Source organism: Natrix helvetica (genome assembly GCF_964273705.1).
Source record: "Natrix helvetica genome assembly, chromosome: 10".
Classification (NCBI taxonomy): domain Eukaryota; kingdom Metazoa; phylum Chordata; class Lepidosauria; order Squamata; family Natricidae; genus Natrix; species Natrix helvetica.
The window spans coordinates 12,432,857-12,454,795 of NC_138561.1; the positions used below are offsets into that span (position 1 = coordinate 12,432,857).

General features: G+C 39.9%; 1 protein-coding gene across 1 annotated transcript in view; it reads right to left on the bottom strand.

Annotated features, from left to right (window-relative positions):
- The window catches only part of LOC309397428 (uncharacterized protein), a 603,241-nt gene that overhangs the window by 372,797 nt on the left and 208,505 nt on the right, over positions 1–21,939 (bottom strand). The window lies entirely within an intron of this gene.

The window sequence follows — 21,939 nt, forward strand, 5'->3', positions numbered from 1 at the left end:
TTTTGTCATCATTATTTTGTGTCATAACATTTCCTCAGATGATATTACTGGTTAGATGTTAGCTGACAGCAGTAAAACAAGATGTTAGAATATGTGGAAGCTTTTGTCAACATTATAGATTAGGGAGGGAACACTGATTTATTTTATTCTATTGGTGTTTATGGTGCAGGACCAAAACATAGGAATCAAAAGAAGCCCACATATTAAAAAACAGTCAAAAAGTGATGGATAAAATATACATAAAATGTAAATCAGCTGGAGGCAGAAACAAACAGCCAAGACTCAGAGACAATTAAATGTCTAACAGCAATAGCAATTTCAACAAATATCATGACCCTTCTGGAGATATTTAGTGATCTATCCATTTGGAGGGGGGGGGGGAATCTCCCTTGAACCAGAATGGTTGTCGGTCAAGAGAGATATTATTAATTCAGGTCACCCAATTGTGTACAAGGGCATTGCAAGAGAATGTGTGAAACTGCTTCTATTTTCTCTGAAAATGGCATGGACCAAGTTGTTTATGCATAGGAACTTAATGAACTCTTAACAAAGTCCTTAACAAAGTATGTAGAAAAAATTATATCAGAAATAAAAGCTCGCTCAAAGATCAGACAAAGAATATTTGTTAAACATTTAACACAAGAGTGCCAACTCTATACATGCCCACTATATACAAGGCGAAACTTTGTCAGTGGTGAGAGCCACTTTTTTTTTCCTGACCAGATTTTTTCTTTATCCAGACTACTTCCCAAAATAAGAAGGGAAAGTTAAGAATCTAGTGGTACCTGGCTCAATAGTAGTAACTCTGCGAGAGATCTGTGTGTCCTAGTAGACCACCATTGGAGTATGAGCCAACAGTGTCTTGCAGCTGCCAAAACAGCTAATGAGTCCTGGGTTGCATCAACAGAGGGATAGTTTCAAAATCACATGAAATGTTAGTATCACTTTATACTGCTTTGGTGAGGCCACACTTGGAATGCTGAGTCGAGTTGTGGTCACCCCAATGCAAAAGAGATGTTGAGACACTACAAAGAGCATCAGAAGAGCAACAAAGATGAAAAGGGCTCGGGATACTAAATCATAAGATGGACAATTGAGGAAACTAGGTATGTCTAGCCTAACAAAGAAACGCATTAAGAGTGATATCATAGCAATCTTCCAGTACTAGAAGGGAGATCACAGAGAAGATGGGGCTGATTCTATTCTAAGGGTGACATAATAGCAGTGTTCTGATATCTCAGGGGCTGCCACAAAGAAGAGGGAGCCAAGCTACGCTCCAAAGCACCTGAGGGTAGGACAAGAAGCAGTGGGTGGAAACTAATCAAGAAGAGAACTTAGAACTAAGGAGAAATTTCCTGACAGTTTGAACAATTAATCAGTGGAACAACTTGCCTCCAGAAGTTGTGAATTCTCCAACACTGGTGTAGGGTAGCCTGCCTAAGCAGGGGGTTGGACTAGAAAACCTCCAAGGTCCCTTCCAACTCTATTATTCTATTCTATTCTCCAAGGCAGGACAAGAAATAATAGGCTTGTTAAAGAGAGTTCCAACCTAGAACTAGGGAGACATTTTCTGACAGTGAGAACAATTAATCAGTCGGACTGCTTGCCTTCAGAAGTTGTGAATGCTCCAACACTGGAGGTTTTCAAGAAGAGATTGGTCAGCCATTTACTCAAAATGGTATGGGCTATCCTGTCAGGGGGGGGGGGGGTTTGGACTAGAAGACCCTATTTTTCTAGGTTTTATGTGCCGGAAGACAATAGCACTCATTGAGCAAATAGATATTGTTTTCATCAATATTCTTGACCAAGAATAATCACTGCCATTATTCCAACCCTTTTGAAGGGACAGTTAGGATCTGCTGAATGGGGCTAACCCAGAATATATTTGTGAATGGACGTATATACACGACGGCATACATGCTCTCTTTAAAATAAAATAAAAAACAAACACACCTCTTCCATTACTGGGGTTTGGTAATCACTGAGGGTTGTTTGTAACTCTCAGTAATTAAAGCCAAACACAGAGACTGTTTCATGAATGCCCAGACATTGTGATGGCAGGCACCAATTAACAGTGGATACTCAAGCCACACTAATTACATGGTACTTGCAATCAACCTTTTGAATAGCCTCCTTTAAAAAAGAAGTTGAATATGTTTTATTTCAACACAGATCCCTGGACTGTATCTTTGGTTCCCTCAAGGTCTGCACAATGAAGGACTTAGAGAAGAAATTATTTCAGCTTTCTGATTTACAGCTAACATTCCTGAGAAACAAACACAACTAATTAGAACCCTTGACGGAATTTCTTTTAGGGTGGCTCAAAAGAGAAAGCACCCACAAGGCGAAGGCTTGATTGACTTATATCCAAGAAGCACAAAGCATCTGAAATGTTCAAATGTCCTGATGGAAGATAATTTATATCAGAACAAAGCAGAGGAATTTCCCTGCATTTTTCTTTTGTCCTTGTTCTATTTTTAAGAACTGCTTTTCTTATTCAATTTGATGAAAGAGAACTTTTGATTAATTATTCCCAGACAGTAAAGGGTGTTCTTACTTAGTGAGAATTTGGATCAATTTGGGGGGGTCATGTGAAATATTTTGTTTTTCATTGTCCAATCCTCCCTCCAGAACTCTGCAGCATCCCAAACTATTGCAAATTCCAAAGAAAGACATCTGTATAGAACACTGGTTATAGGAACTGGGTATGTCTAACAAAAGAAAGACCAGGGGAGACATGACAGCAGTCACAAAGAAGACAGGGGTCAACCTTTTCTCCAAAGGACCTGAAGGCAGAACAAGTAGTGATGGATCGAAGCTTATCAAAGAGAGGTTCAACCTAGAATTAAGGAGAATTTAGAATAGAGTAGAGTAGAGTAGAGTAGAGTAGAGTAGAGTAGAGTAGAGTAGAGTAGAATAGAATAGAATAGAATAGAATAGAATAGAATAGAATAGAATAGAATAGAATAACAGAGTTGGAAAGGACCTTGGAGGTCTTCTAGTCCTCCAGCTTAAGCAGAAAACCCTACACTACTTCAGACAAATGATTATCTAACATCTTCTTAAAAACTTCCAGTGTTGGAGCATTCACACTTCTGGAGGCAATTCCCACCAAAGGTGGTCCAAACAGACCTGTATGCTGGGCTTCCTTTGTGATCTCAATCTAACGATTTGAGTGAAACATTTTTACAATATTTGCTAAACAATTGTTCAGGGCTCTACAGGCTGCTATGAAAACTTCAGACACACAGGAAGACAGTCAAATGCTTTCACAATTAACATGATTCAGTTTGCCTTGGACATTATCTGTTACAGGAAAAGCCAGCATTAAAATTACCCTAAGGTTTTAGACCACTATCCAAGTCAGTTTTCTGCAGCCATTTCTCAGAATTAAATCCCCGTCATTTCTCCACTGAGGTCACAATGCAGCAGGAACTGAATTAGTCACCCCCTGGGTGAATAATTTGTTCTCTGTGAAGTATTTACTCTTTGCATAGCCTCTTTTTGGTTATTCTTTTCTTATCGGACCACTGTAATTGCAGTGTAAATATATGATTACTATAACTCAAATGATGAAGAACACATGGGTTGATCAGAAAAAAACCATGAGGAATTCATCTTGGTTGGTGGCCTCTCAACTGTTAAAGTCTCAGCATCTATCCAGTCTGCTTGGAAGGCAAGTAAAAAAGGGTTACTTTAAATGTTTACTGTATTACTGCAAACAGCATTTAAAATGTCCAGAGTGTGGAAATTTTATTGACTCCTGAAACCATTTCTAAAGGGCTTTTATTCTTCATCCAAGAACGCAGAACAGCTATGATTAAAATGTCCATCTGAAACTCCTGTTGCCAAGGTCTTGTCAGTTGATCTAAAAAAAGAAGCTATAAAACGTTGCTATGGGAGAGACCCACTCTCAATGTCCTAGGACAGGGGTAGGCAACCTTAAACTCTCCATTTGGACCTGTTTCCCACAGAAAAGAAAACACCGGGATCCACAAAACTCTTCTTGTGCCTGACTATTTCTTGAGGAGCCACAAAACTAGCATATATAGTTGAATTAAATGTTCTATTTTCTTCTGAAAATTTTCTTTTCTTGGATTTATTTGGCCTACTGGGAGTCAAAAAGCTCAATAAATCACGTGTTGGCAGGTGTCACATATTGGTGGTTGTGACACATATTTTGAGTGACAGGGAGACACAGCAGAGGAATGAAGGAGCCACATGTGGCTCCAGAGCTGCAGGTTGCTGACCCCTGCCCTAGGAATATCTGATGGCAACAATAAGCATGCTTTCTAGAAAGGTAGGTGAAAAGAACCCATTGGGACTTACTACTTAATAAACCTGCCTAGGAGTCCGTTTAATTTTAACATCCTTCTTAGCAGCTTAACAGCAGCTTGCAGATGTGAGATACTTTCTTCTCTCAGACTTCTAAGCTAAGTGTTAGTGATAGAGAAATAAGAAATAAGCAAATCCAAACTCTAGCTCTTATAATGAGTACTGAGATGAAAACAGTTCAGATAACACATTGAATTCTTGACAGCTGACTTGCTGGCATCTATTGTTGGGGTCAAAATCAACAAGATAGGTACACAATAACAGAGTCGGAAGGGACCTTGGAGGTCCTCTAATCCAAAGCACTGCTCAAGCAGGTGACCCTATACTATTTGGGATAAATTGCTGTCCAATCTCTTCTTAAAAATCTACTGTGATGGAGTACCCACAACTTCTGGTCTTAAGGATTGGGTTATCTCCAGGTTGGGTCTATGACAATTCGCCGTGGTGAACTTATCATGGCCAAATCTCCATAGCCAACTAACCAGGGCCAACTTGTTGCAGCCAACTCACCATGGGGACAACTTGCCATAACCAACTTACCATAGGACAACTTGCTGTGGGACAAGAGTTACACTAATAAAGAAATGGTGGAATAGAATCATTAAAGAAAGGATCCAAAAGGAGGGACAGAATGAAATGTAAATGACAAAACTTAAATTCATTTTTTATTTTAAATAATTAAATGGAAATGTGAAATTGTCCCACAGCAAGATGTCTGGTGGCGAGTTGGCCATGGTGAGTTAGCTGAGGCGCGTTGTCCCATTCCGCTACAGGTTAGAGGTAGGCGCATTGTCCCATTCCGCTACAGGTTAGAGGTGACCTGTCTCCAAATACCAATTGAAAAGGAACCAACAAGGGAAGAATTTGAGTCTCCATCTCCTTGTGAACATCTGGGAGAAAGATGGCAGACAGAGTACAATACATAATACACAATACACATTGTTCCCAACTTAGAACCACAATTGGGGCCAGAATTTCCATTGTTAAGCAAGGCAGTTCTTAAATGTATCACACCCAATTTTACAACATTTTCTGCCATGGTCATTAAATGAATCATTGTAGTCGATAGATGTAGCTTCCCTCATTGACTTCGCATATGGTGATGAATGACTCCAGGATGCTACAATCATTCTAAATATATGCTGGTTGCCAAGGGCCCATATTCTGATGATGTGACCATGGGGATGTCACAATGGTTCCAAGTGTAAGAACCAGTTGTAAGTCACTTTTTTCAGTGCTGTTATAACTTTGCAAGGTCACTAAACAAAGGGTTGTAAGTTGAGGACCACCTGTTCACCTTTTCTGAACTTGTATGTATCATATTACCAATTTTGACATTCCTACCGCACCTGTAAAATGGCCATAAGGTAAAGGTAAAGGTTCCCCTCACACATATGTGCTAGTCATTCCTGACTCTAGAGGGCAGTGCTCCTCTCCATTTCAAAGCCGAAGAGCCAGCACTGTCCGAAGAAGTCTCTATGGTCATATGGCTGGCATGACTTATGCTGAAGGTGCACAGAACACTGTTACCTTCCCACCAAATGTGGTTCCTATTTTTTCTACTTGCATTTTTAATGTGTTTTCGAACTGCTAGGTTGGCAGAAGCTGGGACAAGTAACAGGAGCTCACTCCATTAGGTGGGGCTAGGATTCGAACCGCCAAACTGCTTACCTTTCTGATCGACAAGCTCAGCACTTAGCCACTGAGCCACCATGTCCATAAATGGACCATATGTTCATAAAATGGCCATAGACAACTAAAAGTCCTATTTTCCCCCTTTCCTTTAATGAGATGTGTTCAGAAGGAGTATAGAAAGGTTACAGAAATCTCAGCAAATGGATGGTTTCATTTTACAACTCAATTTACCTTTCCGCTTTTTGTCTAACCAACTTTGGATAAAGATATGCTTGAAACATGGAAAAATGAAAACGACAGAATTGCCTTCATCTAACCCAAAGAGATTCCAGCCCAGCTGTGCCCTGACATGCTAGCTTTTAATAAGCTGAGACCCTTTAATGTTTGTGGAAGCAATTAATTAATTGCACAAGTAACATCAAGGCTTACCTCTCGTCTGCCTTCTGTGAAATCTAAACTGCATGGCCATGGTGCTAAGGTCATACCAAATTCTAGGTGTTTTTTTTAAAATGATCTGAAAAAGAAGAGGAAATTATTTACATGGAGAATTCTAGTGTTTAATGCATGTAACCTAGTTGTAACAATCATTTCATTTAAATACAGGTTGTTTGTTTGTTTTTAGCCTGTTCCTGGCATCTTACTAAAATACTAAGATACTAAGGTGGCAGGAATAACTAACACCCTATAACAGGGGTCCTCAAACCTTTTGAACAGGGGTCCAATTCAAGGTCCCTTACACAGTTGGGGGGCCAGACCAACTAGGTGGGTCTGGCTAGGTGGTCATGTAACTGGGTGGGTGTGGCTAGGTGGTCATGTGACTTGGTGGGTGTGGCTCGGTGGTCATGTGACTGGGTGGGCGTGGCTCGGTGGTCGTGTGACTGGGTGGGCATGGCCAATTTAGCAGTCCATTTTGACTTTTAAAGCACTACTTTATAAGCTGACAGCTGATTTGCAAGCCAGAATCACACCCTCCCCTACTCAACCACCGGCCCTGGGTCACATTGGCTGTGAAAAACATTTGAAAGGCTGTTTTTAAAGACTTTTAAAGTCTTTAAAAACAGCCTTTCAGATGTTTTCACAGCCATGTGATCCATTTAAAGTCTTTTAAAGTCATTTAAAGTCATTAAATTATAGACTAGTCTTAATGGATCACATGGCTATGAAAAACATCTGAAAGGCTGTTTTTAATGAATTTTAATGACTTTCAAAGACTTTTAAGACTTTTAAGACTTTTAAAGCACTTCTTCACAAACTGGCAGCTGTTTTTCATCCCATCACTCCATAGGCTGGATACTTTGCATTGGCAGGCCATTTGCAGCCTGCGGGTGGTAGTTTGAGGATTCCTGCCCTAGAAGATAGATCCATATGGATCTTGACAGACTTGAACACTGGCCCCTACATTGAATGAAATTCAGTGTAGAGAAAAGTAAAGTCCTACACTTAGGTAAGTAAAACCAAAAGTAGACATATAAACTGGGTGAAACCAGGCCAAATAGCAGTGACTGTGAGAGGGAACTTGGAGTCTTAGTGGACAACCAGCTAAATATGAGCCAGCAGTGTGCAGCAGCAGCCAAAAAAGCCAATGCAATCCTAAATTGCATTAATAGAAGGATACAATCAAGAACAAGTGAGGTACTAATATCACTCTATAAAGCCCTAGTAAGACCACACCTAGAGTACTGTATCCAGTTTTGGTCACCACACTATAAAAAAAGATGTTGAGACTCTAGAAAAAGTGCAGAGAAGAGCAACCAGGATGATTAGGGGATTGGAGACTAAAACATATGAAGAACTGTTACAGGAACTGAGCATGGCTTATCTAGGATGGAAACTGACCAAGGAGAGATTCAACCTGGAAATAAGGAGGAACTTTCTGGCAGTGAGAACAATCAACCCATGCAACAGAACTTGTCCTCGGAAGTTGTGGGAGCTTCATCACTTGAGACTTTCAAGAAGAAACTGGACTGCCATTGTCAGAAATGATGTAGGGTCTCCTGCTTGAGCGGGGGGCAGTTGGACTAAATGACCTGTAAGGTCCCTTCTAACTCTGTTAATCTGTTAATCTACTTTTATTCAGTCCCCAAATTTGACAGCCCTGCTAAATATGATGTACGAATGTACACACAGAAGGGGGAGAAATCTGAACGCAAACGTTGGGGAATGGAACTAGGGGTTTAAAATGGTATTCTTCACTTAATTTAAATGTTTTTTTAAATGTAAGCATAGGTCCAAACATGCCCCCAAGGAATGTTTACTGATGTATAACCTTCCCTGCACTCACACTCAAAGGATTTCTTTTGAGGGTTCGAATACAGATATGTACATTTATTAACAATAATTTTTTCTCCCCTTGATGAGGCCGTGCTGGGAAATAACATCTTGCTGGGAGCTGAAGCAACCAACATATTTATCTAGGCTTTTTTTCCCCCTCTTACAACTGCTTTATTTTTTATTGCTGTAATTTGTTTTATCTTTTAATAACTCTTTCTTTGGCTGTTTCAATGGGTTGTTGTAAGTCGCCTGGAGGGAAAGCGGATAATGTCTTTTTTATCATAAATAAATACATTAAATTGAATTACTAAATAAATATCTGCATGATGCTGAGTATTTTTTATAAATGAAATTTAAGATTACTTTATTCTGAAAAAAAATATCCGCAAAAAAATATCTTGCTGCTTATGTTTCCAAAAGAGAAATTCTGAATAAACAAATACACAAGTCCCTATACTGGGCATCAGGTTTGGGATATTTATTTTGAACTAAATTATTACTTGTTTCTGTCTTATGTGGCCAGCTTTTTTCATTCAGCCTTAGTCCTTGGAGTTTATGAATTGAAACATAATGGGTAATGCAATGTTTGTGTCTTCTACTAGCAGTGAGAAAGACTTAAGGACTTTATAAATCATGCAGACTGCTGGCAAACTCTTGATTTAGTAAATATAAGAGTAACAATTGCTGCCCGGCAGTGTTTTGTCATGTCTTTAAGTTCTAAATTTCTCACCCTCTTATTCTATGATGTTTGAAGCATGCTGGCAAACAAAGCAGCTAAGTAGCTCACTCCATAGCTTGAGATCCTATGCCATTCCTTACTGTTTTTATCATACATGTATACAAAGATGTATTTCAATCAATCAATTTTATTTCTATTGTATAGACCTAATAGAACTAAGTAGAAAAAGAACCACCAGTAGTTCTAATGATATGCAATTGATGAAGCCTTCTTAGACTTTGTTGGGATTAAGAACCTGGTGATGATTATAAATAGTGGTTAAGTCACCAGACTGAAAACTGGGAGACTGGGAGATCTAGTTCCACTTTAGGCATGAAAGCCCACTGGGTGTCTTTGGGCCAGTCGCTCTCTCTCTCTCACCCAACTCACCTCACGATGTTATTGTTGAGAATCGGGGGAGGTAGTAATATTAAGTATGTTCATGACCTTGAGTTAATTATAAAAATAATAAAGGTGTGATAAAAAATAAAAATAACTAAAACAGAGTAGTGTGTGTATGTTTAAAAGGGGAAAGAAGGAAGGAAGGAGATGAGAATGGGAACAAAGGCAGGAGATGGGATTGGGAAGGAAGGAAGGAAGGAAGGAAGGAAGGAAGGAAGGAAGGAAGGAAGGAAGGAAGGAAGGAGAATATGCTATGAATTTATTTTAGATTTATTTTGTATGCTAGAAATGACAAGGGGATTTACTTGTGAAATGTTCCTGAAAGTAATCAACACTGTAATCCCAGAAGATATATGTGCAAAATAGGTCTTGGAAGAAAATGGCCATTAAAAGCTAAAGTCACTTTGAAAGCTGAGGATTCCTTTATTGGAAAAAAAATGCAGCAACTATACTTTCAGACATTTCATTTGTTTCCAACCTTTCCACTGTCATCTCTGAATTCCAATTAGTTAAGACTGTCTTATGATGTATTCAAGGCTTCTTGTTTGATGGGTTTTGGGTTTTTTTTTTTTAAAGTAAATAAATGAAAAGCTTAAATATTGATATTCAATTAGAAGGTCATTTGATTGTATCTCAAAGTTGAATTAAGAGAGTCAAACCACTTCAATTTTTTTGTATATAAGTAGAGCCTTTAAATATCTAACTATATCTACCTTAAAAAGTTGGACAAATTGATTCAATTGAATTTTTTTGAATTGATCAATGTATCTGAATCAAAACAAATCAATAATCTGCGATAACCAGTTGGACAGCATCAGAGCTGATCCATTTTCCCAGGAAGCTACAACACAATATATCAGAAGATAGGAAAACAAACCACAATTGAGGTAAATAGTTATGGGATCAAAGTATTTGCATTCAATATTTTTAATCACACTACAACAAATACTTTCATCAATTCATGTCTTTCAGGATTAAACATTTCGTTCTAAATCTTTAAAATCACTATAACATACTGCTACTCCCTCATATTAATTAAGAGGATTCTAATCTAGTTTTTGGTTTTGTGTTTCAAATCTCATCCCATTTCAACCTGGTAATTTTTACTGATTCCTCATCAGCATTCATTGCCTCTCCAACCAGAGTAAGTATCGATTTGTTCTACTTAAAGAAGCCACCACAGTCAGTCTTCTCAGAAGAAATTAGCCTTAAAGAAGGGAGCAGACAGAATCTAGTAAAATAAGAAATCAGTCATCCCACTTTCAGGAGGGGAAGACTGGCCTTTAGTCTCCCGAGTAATTTTACAAAATAGAATCTTAGACAGTTGGAGAATGTATTATGAGATGACAGCTTCTTTGTTAGAGTATAACTTTGAAACCCCCCAAAAACTCTGAAAACTGTATCTTTCTTTCTAAGCCAAATAACACTCATTCATCATGAAATCTCCAGCGTTGTAAAGCCTACAAACTTGAAATTTGGCATGTATGTTGCTCTTGGCTTCTAGGTGCTCGCTAAGAAAGGATTTTTTGAAAGGACCGTCAGTTCATTAGTAATTCTTATACACTAATTAACACACTCTGATGCTAAGGAGTTCTACCCCACCTCCCCACCTGAAAAGAACTCTGTTCCAACTGTCAATCGCCTCACATTCTGTTACCTTAGTTCAAACTGGCAGACATTCCACTCCTTGACTCAGGAGCCCTCTGGGGCTCCTTACAGTACTAAACCTTGGTACCTCACCAAAATGTCTACGCCTTCCACCTATGGAACTGCTTCTGGACTCAAGGCGGTGGGAGCGATATTCCCTTATGTGTTTCAATCACCAACCACCACTGAGTCAACGGATTGAACTGGAGTGAACTGGATTTCTCATGCATTGCCCGATCACATAGTTTCACTGTGAAGCACGAGTATCCAGCTAGTAGTTCAATAAAATTGATTAGAAACTGAATCACTTTTAAATTGAACTAGCCGAAAGAAGCAGAGGTAGGCTTCTATGTTGGAATCCAAATGTTTGGGGCAACAGCTTTCACAGACACCACCATTGTCCATATTGGTTGGGGTTAATGGTAGTTGAAATCCAAAGTATCAGGAGCCTCAATTTGAGAGCATCCGCTAAAGTAACTGAAATAAATAATCCCATTCAGAATCAGGTGTGTTAATCCTCTTTGTCTTCTTATACATTGGCTAAAACGTTAATGATCTTGACAGAGACATGTTTGACCATTTTGGCTTTTCATTCTCCTGCACAAGAGTTGCAAGATTGCCAGCTCATGTGTATGCCCTTCACGTTTTCTTTTTAAATAAAGTTCTTCAGAATGACATGCTTGTACAGTCTGGAGTTTTACCAGACCACGTTTCATTGATCTTTTAGTCAGCTTTTGTTTATTGAGAACCTGATATTCTGGACAGTTGCGAAAGGAAGTAGAAAGAGCCATAAATGCGAAGATACATTTATTTTTACAACTATCCTAAAGGGAGAATCCAGGAGACGCAGGAATAAAAAGTAGAATTTTGAAAAGAAAAAAAAAGGAGCAAAAGAAAAACATATAAGCCATTTCCAGCTCTCTCCTCTATGGACCTAAAAGAATGCCTTACTTTCAAAAAATGTATCTCAGCACACCTAAGGCTAATAACTCCTTACACATGGGAGAGAAGAGAAATTTAAAGAAATAGAACCTAAGAATATTATCTAACACTACTTAATATGAGTCAGAATCTCTAGTCCAAGATTATATACATTTTTGGAAGTATTTGTGTATTATGGTGCTTTGATATTCAGTTGTGGTCTGGTTCATTACTTCATTTTTTTCTGCCAGTGTGTCAGGCTTGTGAATTTTCATCCTTTCCTTACAAACAAGCTGTTTCTTTTTCCTCTTTTCGGCTCAACATTTTCTATTCCAATGTTGATACTGTGGACTTACTGAGGAACATTTAAGGTTGCCACTGTTCCAGAAGGTGATAGAAAATTGTTAACAGCTCCAGAGGCATAACAGAAAATAAAAATGACAGCTGTCTGGATTATTTGTCAGTGTAAGCTAGTAAAGAGATTGATAGTGGGCAGTGCCAGAACTGAGCATCCTTCCTGATATCAGATGTACCCCCCCCCCCAAAAAAAAACACCAAATAATATATCACATGTTCCTTTTAGCTAATGTGTAAATTTAACCCTTATGATCTGTAAATTATCATTGATAGCTTACTATTAAATGTAAACAAGGTCAGCATAACTCGTTTGACAAGCCACATATAAAATAAAACATGGCTTATCACAGAGGAGCACAACCTGAGATCCCAAAAGCCTTGACTGTAGCTCTTAATTTCAAATTTTGAACTTTAATGCATGTAACATGAAATCAAATTTGTTTTCAGTTCCAGAAGTAAGGTCTCCCATACGACATTTAAATGTCAAGCATAACTAAACAGCCAGAAAGTTTGTCTTGCAAGAATATAATTATATGTCAACCAGAAGCTTTCAAGGAAGCTGCAGCTAACACTACACCATAGCTGCCCAACTCTTGGCCAGTAAAAGCTGGCATGGCAGGGTAACATTGTTTTTGGTAAGTTGCATCAGTTACTGATGGACTTCCAGGTCCTATTCAAGGTTCAGATTATCTATCATCTGTAAATATTTTATTGACTTGGATCCTCAAAATTTTTGGAACTGCTTGCTCTGGGTAGATTCTATCTGTCCAGTATCTGAAGATCAAGAAGGAATGCTGTGAATTTTCCTCTAATCAAAATGGTAAAGGAGTAGGAGGTTTTTCAAAGCAGACTCCTTGTCCTGACAAACCCCCTTTTTATTGAGCTAATGTGATTTCCTCTCATTCACATCTAGCAAAGTCCCGGAAAACAGTCTTTCAAGGGTGAATTTACAACCACAGACCTTATCAGGCTTGGAGAGCTGCCAGGCCGATAGCTTCCAAACGCAACTGCTGTACAAGAAAATACTTGGCAAGGCATCTCTGAGAGTCACAAACAAATCTTCACACTAATTAATTGAACTAATTGTCTCCTGCAAACTCCACTCCTCTTTCGCTCCTCTTCATTCCCTATGGGAAGGGCTATTTTATTATTCATGCTTCTAGACCGCCCCCTCTCCCAAAAAGGGACCGTCCATCTGTGCCTTCATGCCTGAGTTGGCCCTTGTTCCTTAACTATTCCCTTCTCCTGGCAGCTCTGCACATGCGCACATCAGGAACAGGCTCCAGCTGTTCTTCTGCCCCACTGATCTCCAATTCCGAAGGCAGCTGATAACTGTCAGACTGCCCTGACCCCATCTCTGCCTCCGACACAGAGTATTCATCAGAGCCTTCCCCAGACTCCAGGACTGGCCCATGTTCCTCCCCAAACTCCTCACTGTCTGATTCTGCCACCAGCTCCGCTGGCGGACCACAACAGAGGTTCCACAACAGTCATAACTCTACTATCCCTTGAAGTACAATAGCTTCAGATGGCTTTTCCAGAGATTGTTTTAAGAACAGCAATGTCAGGACCCCTGACAATTAGTGGAGTTAACGAAGAGAGATGAGGTGAGGCAGCAGATACATAGGGCAAACAAACAAACAAACAAACAAACAAACAAACAAATTGTACTTCGATAGATAATTTGTTCAATTGAAAGTGTTCCCCATATCAACTAAACAAAATGTTCCTCTATCTTCAGAGGCTGTTCTCTTGAGTAGGTACAAAGTCTGACTTTTAGGAACAGCCTCCCAGTTTTAGCAAGTAGTTGTTGTCAAGCTACTTTAAGCATGGCCATGGTCCCTTGATCCGACCAAGTTAATGTGTTCTGCAGAGACTATCTCCAGTGAGCTGTGGTATTATTAATACCTGGTGGGAAAAGGTCAGCTTAAACATTCCATTTGCAGTGCTTTTAAAGCATAGCGGTGCATTAGCACATGAATGGACCATGGGACCACTTCCTTGTTTTTCATGACTTTTCCCTCTAATTTAATCACAGATTCTTCTTCTCATGCAGGTGCAGATTACAACGAGGCCTTCTTCTTTCTCCATTTGCAAGACATGCTTGGGCCTATCTTTGGCATCCTTCAGTCTCAAAAGACTATGGTATCGTGCTTTGGAAAGAGGTCCTAACGCAGCATCTGGTGTGGCTAAAAAGTCCAATTCGGGAGTGGAAATCCCTTCCACACTGAGAGCAGATACATTCTGTCCCCTGCTCAGCCCCCAGATTTCGTTGGTTCCGGGACTTCCTCTTTGCCTCAGCCTGCCAAACAAGTGTGTCTTCAAATTGGAGAAGGCCATGCTGTGTCTTTTGCCTCCAAACTGAACGATCAGAGGTCAAAGTTTCCCAGCTGTTAATGTCCATTCCCAAGGCCTTTAGATCCCTCTTGCAGATATCCTTATATCGCAGCTGTGGTCTCCTTCTGGGACCTACAACTCCCTAGAAACAAAGTTACAAGGGTAGTAATCCATGTGGTGATAGGTTATAGACATAGGAGAAACTTGCCATGGAACATTTTGTGAATGAATTCAGGTGTCTTCCCTCAATCAACCCACGATGAGATGAGTGCTAGCAGCAGCAGTGCCTGACTAAAATTCATGTTCTACCTTCCAAACAATCCAATTTGGTTTGGGTATTTTTCAGATCTATGAAGTGCTGGTAAGCTTTCCTGGGAGATATTCAACCAGCCCCCATGCTGTCTTCTTTCATGTTGTGCACTGTTCAGCTGTTCACTTAGACAGTTATGGGATAAATACTACTCTAGGACAAAACTATTTTGCTTCTCTGCTTTTTTTTTTTTTAAGAAAAATGACTTTATGTTCTTCTCCTGAACTAACCATTATTGCTTTTATATTTGCTGAATTTTCCTGTGAATTTGCTCCATGGATTCATAGCCACTTGGGATCTATTCATTAAGAAAGTAGTTCCTTCTGAAATACTTCCCAGAATAAGCATGGGACAAAGGAGCAAATGTGCCTGGCAGGGTTTCACCAAGTCGTAACTTATAATGAAGATCAGAATTGGATTTGCAATTCAGCAACTGTGTCAGAATGAACAGTGTGATAAATCAGCTTGTTAATCTACCTAGGCAGAGCATCTCTCCTTTTGTAGATGTGTGAAATGTCATAATAACAGAGTTGAAACGGACCTTAGAGGTCTTCTAGTCCAACCCCCTGCTCAGGCAGATGACCCTATACCATTTCAGACAAACAATTGTCCAATATTTTCTTAAAAGCATCCAGTGATGGAGTACCCACAACTTCTGAAGGCAAACCATTCCACGGTTAATTGTTTTCACTGTCGGGAAATTTCTCCTTCTTTCCAGCTTGGTTCTCTCCATGAGTAGTTTACGTTCATTTATTTTTTGTTCTGCCTTCAGATGCTTTGGAGAATGGGTTGACCCCCTCTTCTTGGTGGGAACCCCTTAGATCAGAGGTGTCCAAACTTGGGAACTTTAAGACTTGTGGACTTCAACTCCCAGAATTCCCCAGCCAGAATTCTGGGAGTTGAAGTCCACAAGTCTTAAAGTTCCCAAGTTTGGACACCCCTGCCTTAGATTATTGGAAGACAGCAATCAATATTTCTTGTCTTTCCCAAAGGTTTAAGCATTTTATCTGATACTGTCATTTCATTCTTTTTCTTCTTTTTTTTTTGATGGTAGAATCTGAGACTGAGCTAGTTATCTTTTGATAAGATGCAAAGGCTTCGTTGCAGTTAGAGCCAAGCAAGAAGGTGTAAGGTTTCCTAAAAATGCCCTAATTTGTAAAGATCACCTTATTTTGATCATAATCTCTTCTAATTCTTCACTGCTTCAGCTGAGGATAACTGATTTGTGACTAACCTGGACACATGTTTAATGTGTAGAAGGGATCATTTTTTTTATAGCTTAATGTGTAGGAGAGATAACTTTGGGCATGGAAGTGTCCATATAACCAGAACTTATCACCTAAAGAAGGTAATAGGGCCAAAAGTGGTGTGTCCCCTCCCCTTAATAGCTGTATCAGTTGTACTTGCTCCTTCTGTAACATCCTGAGCATCTCTTCCCATTAGACACTAAAGTCCATAAAAGTCTTGGTGTTAATCCCAGAATATCTGAATAACATATGTTTAGAGAAGGTTGTTCGATAACTTCATTTTCCTTTATCCAGGAATGTGTTTTGGCATCTCTTCTCTCCATAGCTTGCCTTTTCTTCATATGAAATGTTTATTCTAAATTTGGGTGGCTCATGATACAAAGTAATTGGAGTTGGGTCTCTGAGATCCAAATGGCATTGCCTTAATACAGTGTCCTATTGACTATTTTGCTCTGGGGGAAAAATTGAGGACTGCTTAATTCACACACAGAGAGAGAGTTTGCTTTACTATTCTTCTTCCTAAAAAGGTACAATCAGCACCAACCATTGGTCTTTATGGTGAGATTTCACTGCAGGGTCTCCAGCTGACTGTGTCTAAAACAGTCAAACAGAAAATTATCGTAATTCTTAAGAAGGGGTGATGGAGGAAGATTTTTTTTAAAGGGTGACATTTTTAAAAATAAAAAAGGAAAGAAAGCACCATTTCCATTCAGCCTTATGTTAATCCAGTAGTACAAGTGCATTTCTTAGCACTTGTTTTACAGTTCTAATTACATTTTCATTTGAGTTTCTGAAAAGAATCTCTCCAATACATGCAGACTGAAGCATTTGCAATGCTAATGAAGCCAATCCCTAGCAAAACATACAGACTGCATGACACCCCTCTTTGCTCCTCCCAAAAACATATTCTCACTTTCTAGCATTTTAAATGTATTTTTGAGACCTATTTTGTTTCACCTTGGCCTGAAACAAGGATCCCAGTTATTTTTTTTCTTATTTGCCTAAACTACATCAGCCTGGAATTAGAAAGATTCCATGCTATGAATCTGTCAGAAAGATTGAGAAGAAGCTCAGGTTTTATCAGTTGATGAGACTATCAACGGCCTGAGCTGACCACATCTACAACCCTTTGCTGGGAAAAATATCAACAACCTCAGATATGCAGATGATAACACTCTAATGGCAGAAAGTGAGGAGGAACTAAATAGCCTCTTGATGCAAGTAAAGGGAGGAGAGTGCAAAGGTTGGCTTGAAACTCAACATTAAGAAAACTAAGATTATGGTATCCAGCCCTCTCAATTCCTGGCAAATAGATGGGGAAGAAATGGAGGTAGTGACAGATTTTATTTTCTTGGGCTCCAAGATCACCGCAGATGGGGATTGCAACCAAGAAATTAAAAGACACTTGCTCCTGGGGAGGAAAATCTAGACAGTAATACTAAAAAAGTAGAGAAATCACCCTACCAACAAAAGTGCTTATAGTCAAAGCTATGATTTTTCCATTTGCAATGTATGGCTGTGAAAGTTGGACCATAAGAAAGGCTGAGCACCAAAGAATTGAGGCCTTTGAACTATGGTGTTGGAGAAGACTTGTGTGAGTCCCTTGGACTGCAAGGCGATCAAACCAGTCAGTCCTAGAGGAGATCAACCCTGACTGCTCTTTAGAAAGACAGACCCTGAAGATGAAACTCAAACACCTTGGCCACCTAATGAGAAGGAAGGACTCACTGGAGAAGAACTTAATGCTGGGAAAGATTGAGGGCAAAAGAAGAAGGGGACGACAGAGAATGAGGTGGCTGGATGGAGTCACCGAAGTAGTAGGTGTAAGCTTGAATGACTCCAGAGAATGGTAGAGGACAGGAAGGCCTGGAAAAATGTTATCCATGGGCTTGTGATAGGTCGGACATGACTTTGCAACTAACAACAAAAACCCTTGGTTCTCTCTGATTTCGGTTGTTTTCCTGCAGACATTTCATTACCCAAACTAGGTAACATAATTAGTGCTAGTAAGGAATAGGGTGTGCTAGCACTTAGTAGCACTGATGATGTTACCTAGTTTGGGTGATGAAATATCTGCAAGAAAATAACCAAGCTCAGAGAGCATCAAGGACCCCATAGCTATCCTCCTTCTCTTCCTCCCCCTCCCCTCTCCTCCTCTCCACACTCCCTTCTAGCACTGATGAGGTAACCTAAGAAGGTAATATATTTCTCTAAGAAAACAACCAAGTTCAGGGGCCACCAAGGATCCCTCCCTCCCTGAGCTACAAATATTCCCTTTTGTGGGTACCTCTTACAGGCCTTCCCCATTTGTTCCAGAAAGCCTGTTTGCAGAGACAAGTGTGAATTGGCACAGGTTATGGCATCAGCTCCTGAAAATGGATTGCAGTAGAGTATTTTCTATACTTCTCATTGCAATCATATAAAAACCCTTTGTCCTGGTTGAAGGCAATAATGATGTAATCCACACATATTTGGAAAGGATCTATCAACAGTCCAAATCAATTGCCAGTATACACCTAGGCCAGCTTCTCTTTTTTTTAAAAAAAAAGCAAATAAATCACCTTGGATGGCCTGAAAGAAAATGATACGTAACAGCATTAAATAAATGTTTTCCCTAGTTTTGTTTCCATTCACAAGCAGCCATATGGAGTATAAAAGTGTGCCAAAATTGGCTTCATTATTCCACAGAAGCTTTTTTTCCCCATAGACAGAAATGTCTGTTTTTCCAGCTCATTTTCGGGATCATTAAGAATTTCTTTCCATTCTCTTTGCTTGCTTCTTTTTGTTTTGTTTACTTTATTACTGGTCATATTTGCTGTTAGTTTTCTTTTGACGTGAAAATGCCATCTTCCACATTTTATGTATGTAGACGAAAGAATGCAAATTACAATATTTCTCCCAGAAATCTGATTATAATGCAGCCCAAACTGAGAAATACTCTACTTTTTCAAACAAGATGCCAAATTCAATAAACTCTTAATCTCTTACCTTGATTATTAGGGGAGGAATAAACATGACTGAGCTTTCAACAATTCTATAATATGGCATGAAAGATAAAGGAATAGTAGAGGTTTGATGTTTGAATCATTATGTTCTTGTTCTCTTTTTAACTTTTTTTTTTGCAACCACGAATAGTGGTGACAATCGTATTTTTTTTTCATTTTTGGTCGATGTTTGATTGAGAAAATATAGAATGTGTTATCTTTTGTAGTGAATAAAGAGCTTTGAAATGCAGAGGCTTACTGATGCTTAAGAAAATGAAAGTTTCATAAGGATGGCAAGAGAGGTTTGATTTCAAAATGTAATGAGAGAAGAAAAGCTCCTAGCAGGTGGAACTGACAGATGAATTAGCTCTTTCGAGTCTATTTTGAAGGGTTGATCAAAGTGAATTGGACCACAGAGTTTTGAAGTTGTGCTTGCTAGCTAAATCTCTATAGGATTCTGACATATGTAACACAATCTACAGTATAAGAGGAGAAACTTTACTCTTTGGAAACATTCTTGCACTATCATTTATAGTGGGATCAGCAACCCTGAAGCCACATGTGGCTTTTTCATCCCTCTGCTGTGGCTCCGTCGCCAATCGGCTCCACAATTGATAGGGCTTTCAGTTAGGACAGGATGCTGCGCTTAGAGGAGACTCTATGATGGGGGAACCAGACTTCTGGTTGGCAGATGAAAAAGGATGCCATGTTAGGAGGAGACTCTATGGTCGGGGAACTGGATTTCCAGTTGGCTCCAGAATTGAACAGGGAGCTTCTGGTTAGGACTTTTGTGGCTCTTTGAGTATTTAAGGTTGCTGACCCCTGATTTATTGTGTGGATGCCAAAGCATTTAAAAATGTTGTCTGTACTGAAACAAATGTGTGTGATTCCCAATTTGTCTCCATTATTATGGAAAAATCCCCCTTATTTATTCTTTCACTTTAATAAATTTATATGCGGCTCATCTCAGCAAAGGTGTCTCTGGACAGCTCACAACCCAGTATAAACGACGAGATCAACCCAGTAAAAACAACAAGATCAATCATTAAACTATTAAAATAATAAATATCAATGTTAATATTGACTTAAAATTAACCAAGATGGCAAGGAAGAGAGCAACATGCATACGGAGTCCGTTAACCAACTCCAGCATGACGTGCCCTCATCTGGTACCCAGGAAATTTGGCAGTGCCAGGTTTTCAACCTGTCTCCTGCAAACTCCACTCCCTTTTCGCTCCTCTTTACTCCCTATGGGAGGGGCCATTCACCATCCACCTGTGCATTTACTCCTGAGTCGGCCCTTTTTTCCTTAGCTGTTCCCTTCTCCTGGCACCTCTGCGCATGCACACATTGGGAACAGACTCCAGCTGTTCATCTGCCTCCCTGATGTCTGTCTCTGAAGGCAGCTGATAACTGGCATACGGCTCTGGCTCCCACTCTGCCTCCGACACAGAGCCCTCATCAGAGCCTTCCCCAGACTCCAGGACTGGCCCATGTGCCTCCCCAACCTCCTCACTGTCTGAGTCTGCCACCAGTTCTGTGGGCCACAACAGTATCAAACTTGCGGTGACATTGCAGCATCATATGACGTATTGTGACTTTTTCTTCTTCGCTAAACTGGGTGTGGGCATGTCCTGCGCATGACATATCCAGCCAGCGGGCTGAGAGTTTGACACCCCTGACCTAGACTCTTTACCGATAAACATGAAGTTTACATGTTTCAAGGGCAACCTTCTTGGACTTTAGCTACCTTTGCTGTGCCCTTCTTTTGGCTTCGGCTGATGACTAATACAATAAGTGGTGAGTCAAATGCATTAAAGAAATGAAGAGCAGCAGCAGTATTGTTTGCTCTCTCTCACTGCTAAATAGTTAGTCACTTTTTGCTTGTACTGCAGCCAGATCTCCTGAAGAGCACTATTTAATATCCTGATACCTTCGACCTTGCCTGTCTTGATTCTGCCCTCCTTTTCATCACTTTAGCTGCTGTGACCTTGAACACATGCTCTGGTTTTCAGAAATTGGAACATTATTATTATTATAATAATAAGAGAGCCCCTCCCTGTGAGAGCCAATTCGCTCTCACAGGGAGGGGCTTCTCCTGGTGCCGTCCACTAGGCAATGCCAACGGGCGACACCGAGGAGTAGGGCCTTCTCTGTGATGGGCCCAACCCTCTGGAATGACCTCCCCCCCGACATTAGAACCACTACTGACCTCCGCTTCTTCCGACAGAAATTGAAGACCCACCTGTTCCGACTGGCTGGTCTGGCATAATTATAATGTTTTCCTCCTGGCATACACACTTTTATTGGTTTTTAGAGGGATTGTCTCTTTTAAATTTAATTTTTACAGGATATTGGGATTTCAAATTTTGTATATCCTGATTTATTTATTCAGCTGTACAGTTTGGCATATCTTTTATCCTCCTCACATATCTATTTATTTAATAATTTTAACTTGTTGTATTTTTGCTACGGACTGTACACCGCCCCGAGTCCCTTTTGGGAGAGGGGGCAGTCTATAAGCGCTAATAAATAATAATAAATAATAATATTAGACTTGTTAGCCGCTCCCTCTCCACGAAGGGACTCGGGGCGGCTGGTGGAGGAGAGATGAAATGACAGCACACATGGGCTGGTTAACCAAGCTTTTCAGTTTAAGACGCGTGACAACCACCCACTCATTTGGCTCACTTTGGTTCTTGTCTCGGTAGCTTAAGAAAAAGGACATGGAGCGAAGAATGGGAGGTTGACTCCAAGTCCAGCAAAATCAAAGGC